We start from the raw sequence: 9577 nt of genomic DNA on the forward strand, positions 1-9577 counted from the left end.
TAGGAAATACTTTGCTTTTAGCAAACAAAATATGGTCCAAGTACTTTAAAAATAATAATAATTGTGTATTATTCTTCAGTGAAAGCTTTTAAAAAAATTGTGACAGCTGGCTTTGCTGTTCCACAACGGCAATCTGTGAACTGAAGCTCTGCCTAGAGTGTGCCACACTGTTGGGATGGGTATGTTTGTGTATTCACATAAGCACCTGTGAATTGATTTGGGTAAAATAAGAACAGACCTGAACCATCACCCAAAATTCGAATCAAGCTCAAATCAACCTCTTTTTTTGGGGGGTGGGAGGATGAGGGGGAGGGGAAGAGAGGCAAAAAAATGTTCTGCACTTTTCTTTATTAGTTTTCAATAGTCCAGCTCCTTTGCAGCTGTGCATTATTACGTTTGGGACTGAAAGCAAAAGTCCTACAGAAAAGCTGGTCTTGTGCTATTTCTGGCGTGGCCAAAAGTAGGAAGTATCAAATATCTCATGAAAATGCCTGATTGAGAGATTGAGCCCCATTTTGCTGACTAACTAGGTTTGGCAAGATCACATAAGGATTCATAGTTAATGATGTATAAACACTGACTACAAAACAGAAGTCATACTGATATAGCGTTGTTGAGTTCTCAACATACAACTTCCATTACAAACTAAGCAAACACATTACAATTATTATACAGCCTGTTTTTCAGACTTAGATTAATAAAATGAGCTGTTGGGGGGCCGAATGGTCAAACCTGCACACTCTTTTATATACGCCTGCCTTGCATAGATACAAATTGGGATTTGTGCATGATCACGTCAATATGTGCACACAAATCCTGGCTTGCATATACTCATTGGGCATTATACATGCACAAGTCATGTTTGTGCTCCACTGTGAATGGAGGAGTTTTGCATGGGTAGCTTTCAAAACCTAACTAGAGGTGGATCCATCTCCCCCCACCATCCAAAAAAACAAACCCTGGCACTGAACAACCCAGAATTGTGAAGAGCTTGGATCCAGATCTAAATTCCCAGTGTCAAACCCTGGATCCAACCCTAACCCAACCTCCAAACCTTTAGAGGTTTGCCCCGCATTGACAAAGAGAGAGATGTGTACATACATTGCAATAAAACACACTAAAGATTCAGCCAGAGGGATGCTGGAAGTGCTAATTAGGAATGAAACACAGGTGCTTTTTGAGATGTGAGCCAAAGGGATGGCAGATTGGTGACTCAGAGTTAAGCAGGAACCATCTTAATTGGTCTTGTTGGAGAAACAAGACATAAGATCCATTTTTATCCTTGCTGTTAAACGCTCTTACCCTTTTATTATTTACGGTGATTTACTATCTCTACACGCTTGGTAACTGAGCAATGAAATGATTTAAAAAATATTCTTATGGCCTTGGAAGTAGTAGATATCCTGCTCTGATGATCTGATGTAACAAACAATAACCTGAGAGAGAGAAAAATAGTGAGAAAGGCGAGTTGTTCATTCTTATTCCACTGAGGTCAGCCCTAAATAACTTCTGCCTCCCTTTGGGGGCACAGACAAGTTAACAAGGACAACAATGTCAGAGCAAAGTACTGGGCCCCTCGATTTATAGCTAAGGCCAAACCACTAATGAACAGATTGGAGCTTTCTTTCTAAACATTGATAAGAACTGAGAGGAGGTAACTTTGAACTAATGGGAGCAGATCCTCAGCTGGAGCAAGTCGGGAGAGCCCCCACTGGTAGTGATAGCCCAATGCCTCAAGTCACTTCCACACCACAGTGTGAACAAGAGGGATTCTGAAGCACCAGATGCAGGCTGCACAGCTGACAGCCCCTGTGAGAGGGACAGCAGAGAACCAGCTCTCCACTAATCATCTCCCCTAAGAACCTAGAGATTCATGTGCCTGTCTCCAACCAAACCACTCTCCAGCCTACCACTGGCTTAGTTTCTGTGGACCCTGTAATACTAAGGGTGCTTATCAGTGGGATTTACACCTCGTTGTCTAGGTACCCAATAAACCAGTAGTCAAAAATCTACCTACCAGTTACTGGTGTGCCTCTGAGCCTTAAGTGCTCAAAACAATCCACTTATCCAGTGATTATTATTGGTATCTAACCCCAAGGGATTTGATTGATTTCCAGAATAATTGGGAATGTCTTAAAGACCTGTGTGTGTGTGTGCGTGTACACACATGAGAGAATTAACCCTTCTGTAACCTCATAGTGCTTCACAGGGCATGGGGCTATTCAAGAGTGTAATTAAGTGTAATTGATTATAAAGAAAGTTATGGATAAAATAAACTAATTCCAGCCTCAAAACAGCAGCCACCCCTCCCTGTGTCTCAATTTCCCAATCTGTAAAATGGGAATAAATAATGTCCCTGACCCTTCTTTGTAAAGTGCTTTGAGATCTGCTGATGAAAAATGATCAGAACTAGGTTTTATTAAGAAATCCAGTCGGCACAAAGTGTGGATGGAAAGTAGAATCATCTGAGCTCCCAGGGATGTGAAAAGGGATGAAGGAATTGGGCCAATTGTTTCCTCCCTGCTACAATGTCACCGTTGGATGAAGGAATCGTAATAAGAGCTGGAGTCAAGAAGCCATGTGCTGTGTATAGCAACAACTTTATTGAACCTTCTGCCTTATGAACAATGCTATGTATTCTTGGGTACCAGTATATGGTACTCCTTATATTCATTAGCTACCTATCCATATATACAGATATATCTCCTTTCTCTGGCAATCTTGTAACAGATCAGATCTGATGGCAGAGTCAGATACAAAACCCATGGGAAAAGTCTAGTTGGCTATACTGAGTTTTGAATCAGGCTCTCGATTTTATACTATTGCACCGTTGCTGTGGATGGCACCCTACAAACAAAGAACAAGACAAAGTTCCCTACCCAGAGGAGCTTGGAAAGTTGTGAAATCCAGTCCGGTAGCCACATTGCTCCTCTGGTCTCATAGCTGGAGGGAAGATCAGGTCAGCCCATAAGAGGTGTGCCCGGCTGACAGCCTGGATTAGTTTCTAGAAACAAGCTGGATTGCTTTTAGCCCAGATAGTGGAGGGAAGTCCTTGTTAGCTTGCACAATGTCCCTTTTGACGCAATTATTTCTCTCATTGTACGGCTCCAGATAAGCCTTTATAGCTCACCACCACTGCTCTTCAGCTCTGGGCCTCCATATCTCCCACACAGGCAGAGATTCCCTGCCACACCTGCAGGTTGAAGCTACAATCCCTCTCCTGATACCTCGGATTTTTAATCCTGGATTTACATCCCCTGCTTGCTGCCAATTCACTCAGCGTTTCCATTGCAGATCCCTCATTTCCTGATCTGTTTGTTATTGTGTGTAATACAGTAGCACACTGCAGCCCCATTGTACGACGTGCTGAGGATTTAATATGAGCAATAGGGAGCTAATCAAACGCTTAGTGAGAAACAACCCTGGAGCTTCCAGTCTAATGGAACACAGGATTGGAGGGGATAGAGGTGAAATAACTTCCCCTTTCTGTTGTATGACCTTGGGAACAGACCTCCTGACTCCTAGGCCAGTGCCCTACCCTCTAGACTACACTAAATCCTCATCTCCTCTTTCGATTATGCTGAGCATAAGGATTTAGTATGAGAGAGCAGCACATGCAGAATGACACAGAATATGAGTGCTGGGTGGCATTGTGAATTGATGGACTGGCCTTGCATTGTTGGACTCCCAGAAGCTCTAGTCTCCCACCACAGATACAAAGCAGCTGCCACTTACAGCAAGGGGATTTACTTGCATACTACAGCTAGAGAAACAGACCCCTGGCTTCAGATCCAGATTAGATCTCCGTTATGAGTTGGCTTGTTATGTCCTTTGCTAAGTGGACATCATAAAAGCTGCTAACAACACTTCTGATCTTTATGAACATCTTGAGAGGCCCTGTTGCTGCTGGATCAGTAAAAAGATGCAGTGGCAGAAAGGTATGGGGAAAGTTCAAACAGTGCTTGCATGCATTATGCCTAGCTCAGCTACCATTGGTTTAATATGCAATGAATTCACCCACAATTGAATAGAAAGAAGATGACAACAACAACAGGTGATCCCTAGAGAGAATGAGTCCATGGTCTCTGCCCCATTTTCAATAAGAAAGGTGTCCATATCACAAAAACCATAATCACAGCTGACAGAGCAACTGACTAATCAGCCTGCCAAGGACTGAACTTCTGTGCCCGTTTAATGGAGAAAGGGCTTCAGTTTTTACTGCTGATCCATATCCTTACACAAGCACTTAAATCCAAACTGAGAGCAGATGGGTAACAGTTGGACATGGTTAAACAGCAGTGTGATAAGATCAGGCTGGTGAGAGAGCTGCCAGTGGCACGGGGACAGGGCAGCCCTAGCAGTGAACGGCGAACACAATGCATGTGAGGCAGCTAAAGCCACGGGTGTGACTTGTGGTACCAATTGGTTTACTCACCGAGAACTTGTTCACCTCTGAATCTGACCTTTGGTTTCAGAAGAACTTGCACAAACTTGTAATCGTTAACCAGTTCCCCCATAATAGTCCTGTTATTTTTCAGGACACCGTTTGAAAATGCTAGACATCTACTGTAGTAAAGGATTTATTGTGCTGGCAACAGACTGTAAAACCTGATTACACGACACTGAGGATTGCCTAAGCCAAGTTCCCATTGATGTTAGTGCTTAGGGTCGGGGGAGGCACAAGTCTTGCTGGAAGATATCAGCTCAGGACGTGACTTGAAACTATGTCACACAGGGCAGAAGTCATGAGCAGTTCAACAACCCTTCTCAACCCCCCACAGCATGTTCTTCTCTCCAAATGACCGGAGGATGGGGCGGTGCCGCAGGTTTGAACACACTGTTCAAATCTGGCCTAAAAATCTAAGAAATGTTTATGACATTGGCCCGTTTCCATCTAATTAAGTGATGATCCAGGGGTAGGCTCACCCCACAATGAAACTGATTGAGCTGGTTGAGATTTTTCACACATTTTTCATTGAAAGATGGCCTTTTGCAAACTCTCAACTTTTTGCAAAAATTTATCTTCATTGACACCGTCATTCTTGCACATTTTCCAGAATGTTTTTATCAACATTTTATTGAAATTTATATCAGAATCATTGTTGATATTTTTCATTCACTGAAAACCCATGTTTGAAATGCAATATAATTGATAATGATTTTTTGGGCAAAAAAAATCATAGAAAGTTTTCACAAGAAGTGGGAAATGGGTCTATTTTGAACCCTGAAACAACTTCAAAATTTTGATTTTTTTTCCCCACATCATTCCCCCCCCCATCTGTAAAAACTGAGCTGTCCACAGAAATGGAAAATGAATTGAACAAAATATAACACTAATAGTCCTAGTAAGTGCTCTCAACCACTCAAACTATGGCAAAGCTATGGGAATTACTGTCTGGACAGGTGCAGTTTGGCTTTTCTCCTTTTCCACAGCTAGCTGTTATTTTATTCCTGAAAAGATCGATGCCATACTAGACCTCGTGTGTGCATGCTACAGAAACAGGATGAGATTTTCAAACCTGCCTAAGGGATTTGGATATGTGGAATTAATGGGAACTTTAGATGGAGGGATAGGCCTGTGGCCAAAGTCCAGTTAATCACAAAACAAAATTGGTTTTGGGTGCAACTGAAAGCAGTGCTTTAGACCTCTAAGTAAGGCCCGTAAATGAAATGATATGACTAGGACAGCTGGAGCTGCAGCTGAATCAGTGTCATATGGGCCAGCTCCTTGGCTGGTGTAAATCAGAAGAGCTCAATTGACTTCCCTGGAACCATGTCAGTTTAAAACATCTGAGGATGCTTCCCAAAATGTACAAAGTGTCACAAGCCCTTGCTCCAGAGCAGGCTCCTCTTGGAAGCAGCCCCAATGGCACTTGACTGGCTAGGTTAGGCAAATCTGCTGCCCTCCAGCTCTAAAGTGTAGCCAACAGGCAGCAGCAACCCCCGGCATAGGCAGACATGCAAGATTCAAGTGGCTGCAAAGGTTGCTTAGTATAGGTGGATGGGAGTGGGGATAGTTGCTAGGACATATAGATTCCTAGGTAATGGGGCTTGCTTTCAGACTTTTCTGGGAAGGATGCTGAAAGGATCCTGCTTATCAAAGCTCATTTTAAAACCTCCAGAGTTTGTGACAGCTGTGAGGACGGAGGCTTTAAACAAAGAGATCCGGGTCTCCTCTCTGCAGCAATCCTTCATGGGCACCCGGAGAGTTTACAGTCTGGCCTTCCTACCGTGATGCTTTTGATGCTTAATAGCTGTCACTAGTGATTAAACTGACAAAGAGCAGGGTTGAGAGCAGACAGCCTTGCACAGTGCCCCTGCTCAAGGCACACCGTTCTAAGGTGTGGAAAAGAGACGAGGAACAGGAGATATAAACAAAAGTCTAAACAAATATTTAATGGCATAGTGGAGACTCATTGGACACTCCTATTCCCAGTCATACAAGAACAAGGGAGCACTAAGGCAACAGATAAATAGGAAACACTTTTCTAAAATAGCACCTCTTGCCATTAACCTATGTAACTCATAAGAACATAAGAACATAAGAAAGGCCATACTGGGTCAGACCAAAGGTCCATCTAGCCCAGTATCTGTCTACCGACAGTGGCCAATGCCAGGTGCCCCAGAGGGAGTGAACCTAACAGGCAATGATCAAGTGATCTCTTTCCTGCCATCAATCTCCATCCTCTGACGAACAGAGGCTAGGGACACCATTCTTACTCATCTTGGCTAATAGCCATTTATGGACTTAGCCACCATGAATTTATCCAGTCCCCTTTTAAACATTGTTATAGTCCTAGCCTTCACAACCTCCTCAGGTAAGGAGTTCCACAAGTTGACTGTGCGCTGCGTGAAGAAGAACTTCCTTTTATTGGTTTTAAACCTGCTGCCTACTAATTTCATTTGGTGACCCCTAGTTCTTGTATTATGGGAATAAGTAAATAACTTTTCCTTATCCACTTTCTCAACATCACTCATGATTTTATATACCTCTATCATATCCCCCCCTTAGTCTTCTCTTTTCCAAGCTGAAGAGTCCTAGCCTCTTTAATCTTTCCTCGTATGGGACCCTCTCTAAACCCCTAATCATTTTAGTTGCCCTTTTCTGAACCTTTTCTAGTGCTAGAACTCATTGCTATAGGTTCTTCAAGAGCCTAAGATATGCAGTATATTGATAGGGTACCTAGCCACATTGCAGGAGGGGGAACTAAAAACGTCTAACTTGTAACAGGACTTGGGGTCCTAAGTCATTTCTGTATTTTTGCCAATGCCACCCATAATGTCAGAAGCACAACAGGCTGTGAGATTCATTACTTTGGATCAGTATATTGGGGGAGATTGCCATAGACACAGAGATGTGGTAGGCACCCAGTTTCTATTCATGGTTTTGAAAATCTCCTGAACATTGTATCTCAGTTTTGTGATTTAGGTGGCACTTACTCTAGGAAGCAGGTAATACCCTCTCATAGCCCAGTGGAAAGCAGGCCTGATTAAGTGAATTTACTGTACTCAGATCTTCCTGGCACCCGAGCCCCTATTCCTTGAATATGCTGCCAGGTCACTCAGTAGTGCATGAACAGGCTTTTTGGGGGACCGCGGGAAGGGGTTGATGGGGATAATGTTACATATTGTGCAGAGATGCTATTAAATTGTTTGAATGTCATGAGGGCATGAGAAAGAGAGAGAGAGAGCATATATAGCAGAGGACATGACTGATAACCTTGTCTTAGATCTATGTGGGTAAATAAATCCCCTCTCCATCCATGTATCAGAGGTTTGCCACTTTTCACAAGACTTTCTGCTCCCAGAGTCATTTAGCAAACACATGATACTATATTCCCTAAAAACATGAAAATGCCAAACAGGAGTTTTTACTTACGGAGCACTGATAGCAGGGGAAGACATGATCCCTTACCTAAGGACTTTAGGCCATTAATTTAGGTAATTTAGACTGATTCAGCTCTCATCATTTTTTACATTGGTCTAACTCCACTCATTTCAAAGGAATTCTGATTTATACAGATATAAGAGGATAATCAAGCCCTTAATTTCTAAATTAAACAGGCGAGAGAGTTAAGAGAGATAAGGTCCTGAATTTCAGAAGTGTTGAGTGTCTGTAACTCCAGTGAATAGTGTAACAGGATACCAGAAGATGGTCCAATGAAAGGAGTCCAGATTTTTAAAATGCATTTCTTTTGCTGAGAGTCTTTGCAGAAAAAGTGTGTTTTGAAGAGGGTGGCACAAATGGATTGGCAGCAGCAGGCATGGGAGCAGGAGGAAGTGAGCTCAGAGATGTACAGTAGCTGGAGTCATATTATGAGGGTGAGGCAAGTAACTGCAACCTGCTGTGGTAGGCTACAGCAGTGTTTGAAAGTTGAGCTTACTTTCAGGAAAATGAAACTAATGCTCCCCTCCCCCTTTGCTGGTTAGTCCTTTTGATCTCACATACTTTGTGTAATGATAGTGTGGATCTACATAGTATGGTGCTTTCTTTCCTTTCTTTGATGAGCAGTGAAATAATTAAATGTGTTGACATTTAAAGTATCATCATTGGCATCTGGTTAGCACCCATTGACATGAACAGAGCATCTCACACCTCAGAGCTATTGTTTCAGGCTCTCTGCAAACTCAGGTGCAAACATCTCTACAGCGGTTACACTCACTTCATGTTCTGAAGGTTTTCTTCTCAACCATACCAGCTAGAGACTGGAGAACAACAGGGAGTTCCACCCACACCCCACACTTTGGGAAACAATGGGCAAGAGCAAATCAAAGTGGTCAGTGACAAGGAGTGTGTTGTGATCAGATAATTAAAAAGAAGGGTGATTGTAGCAGCATAATTCTGTATCAAGTGAAGGGGGGTAAGATGAGTTCCCGGAAGGCCAGAAGAAAAGGAAGCTACTGAAGACAAAAGTAAGATATGATCCAAGTTGTGGTTTTGGAAATACATAGGGGAATTCTGCTGATGTCTGCTAGCTTTCCTGCATGTGAGCTGGTTGCACTTGAACCTGTAACTCCTTCTGGGATCATATAGATTTCCCTATGATGTTCCTTCAGTCTCTCTTTTGCTCATTCTCACCCAACCAGTATTCTACCATGAACCAAACAACTACTCCTCATGCTTTTTATCTTCCATAATTCCCTTTATTGCTGTGCGATAGAGACATAAAGGTAATAAACTTCTTAAGAGGAGCGGAGATGTCTACCGGTTTTATTTCCCCTATTGATTTTGTATCATTTGGATACCAGTACGGAAGTACAGAATAATAATAATAAAAAAAACAACCCATGCCTTGTCTGCAGTGTGTAGTTTTATATAGCACCTTTTTATGCTACAAGTGCTTTCCAGGGTAACATAGCATCTGGACAGGCAAACGTAGCAGCCATTATGCATTCAATATGAACTCCTAAAAAACCTAGAATGACAGCAACCTCCCGACTCCCATATATTCTGAGGGGAGAGAAACATAATTCTGCACTTAGCTCCCTATGTTCTGCAGCATTCTAGTAGAAATTCGGTAGCAGCTTATGGTGAATTTTTTTGTTTTGTTTTTATGACTATGAATAATGTAGTCAA

This window comes from Mauremys mutica, chromosome 4 (assembly GCF_020497125.1).
Source record: "Mauremys mutica isolate MM-2020 ecotype Southern chromosome 4, ASM2049712v1, whole genome shotgun sequence".
NCBI classification, from domain to species: Eukaryota; Metazoa; Chordata; order Testudines; family Geoemydidae; genus Mauremys; species Mauremys mutica.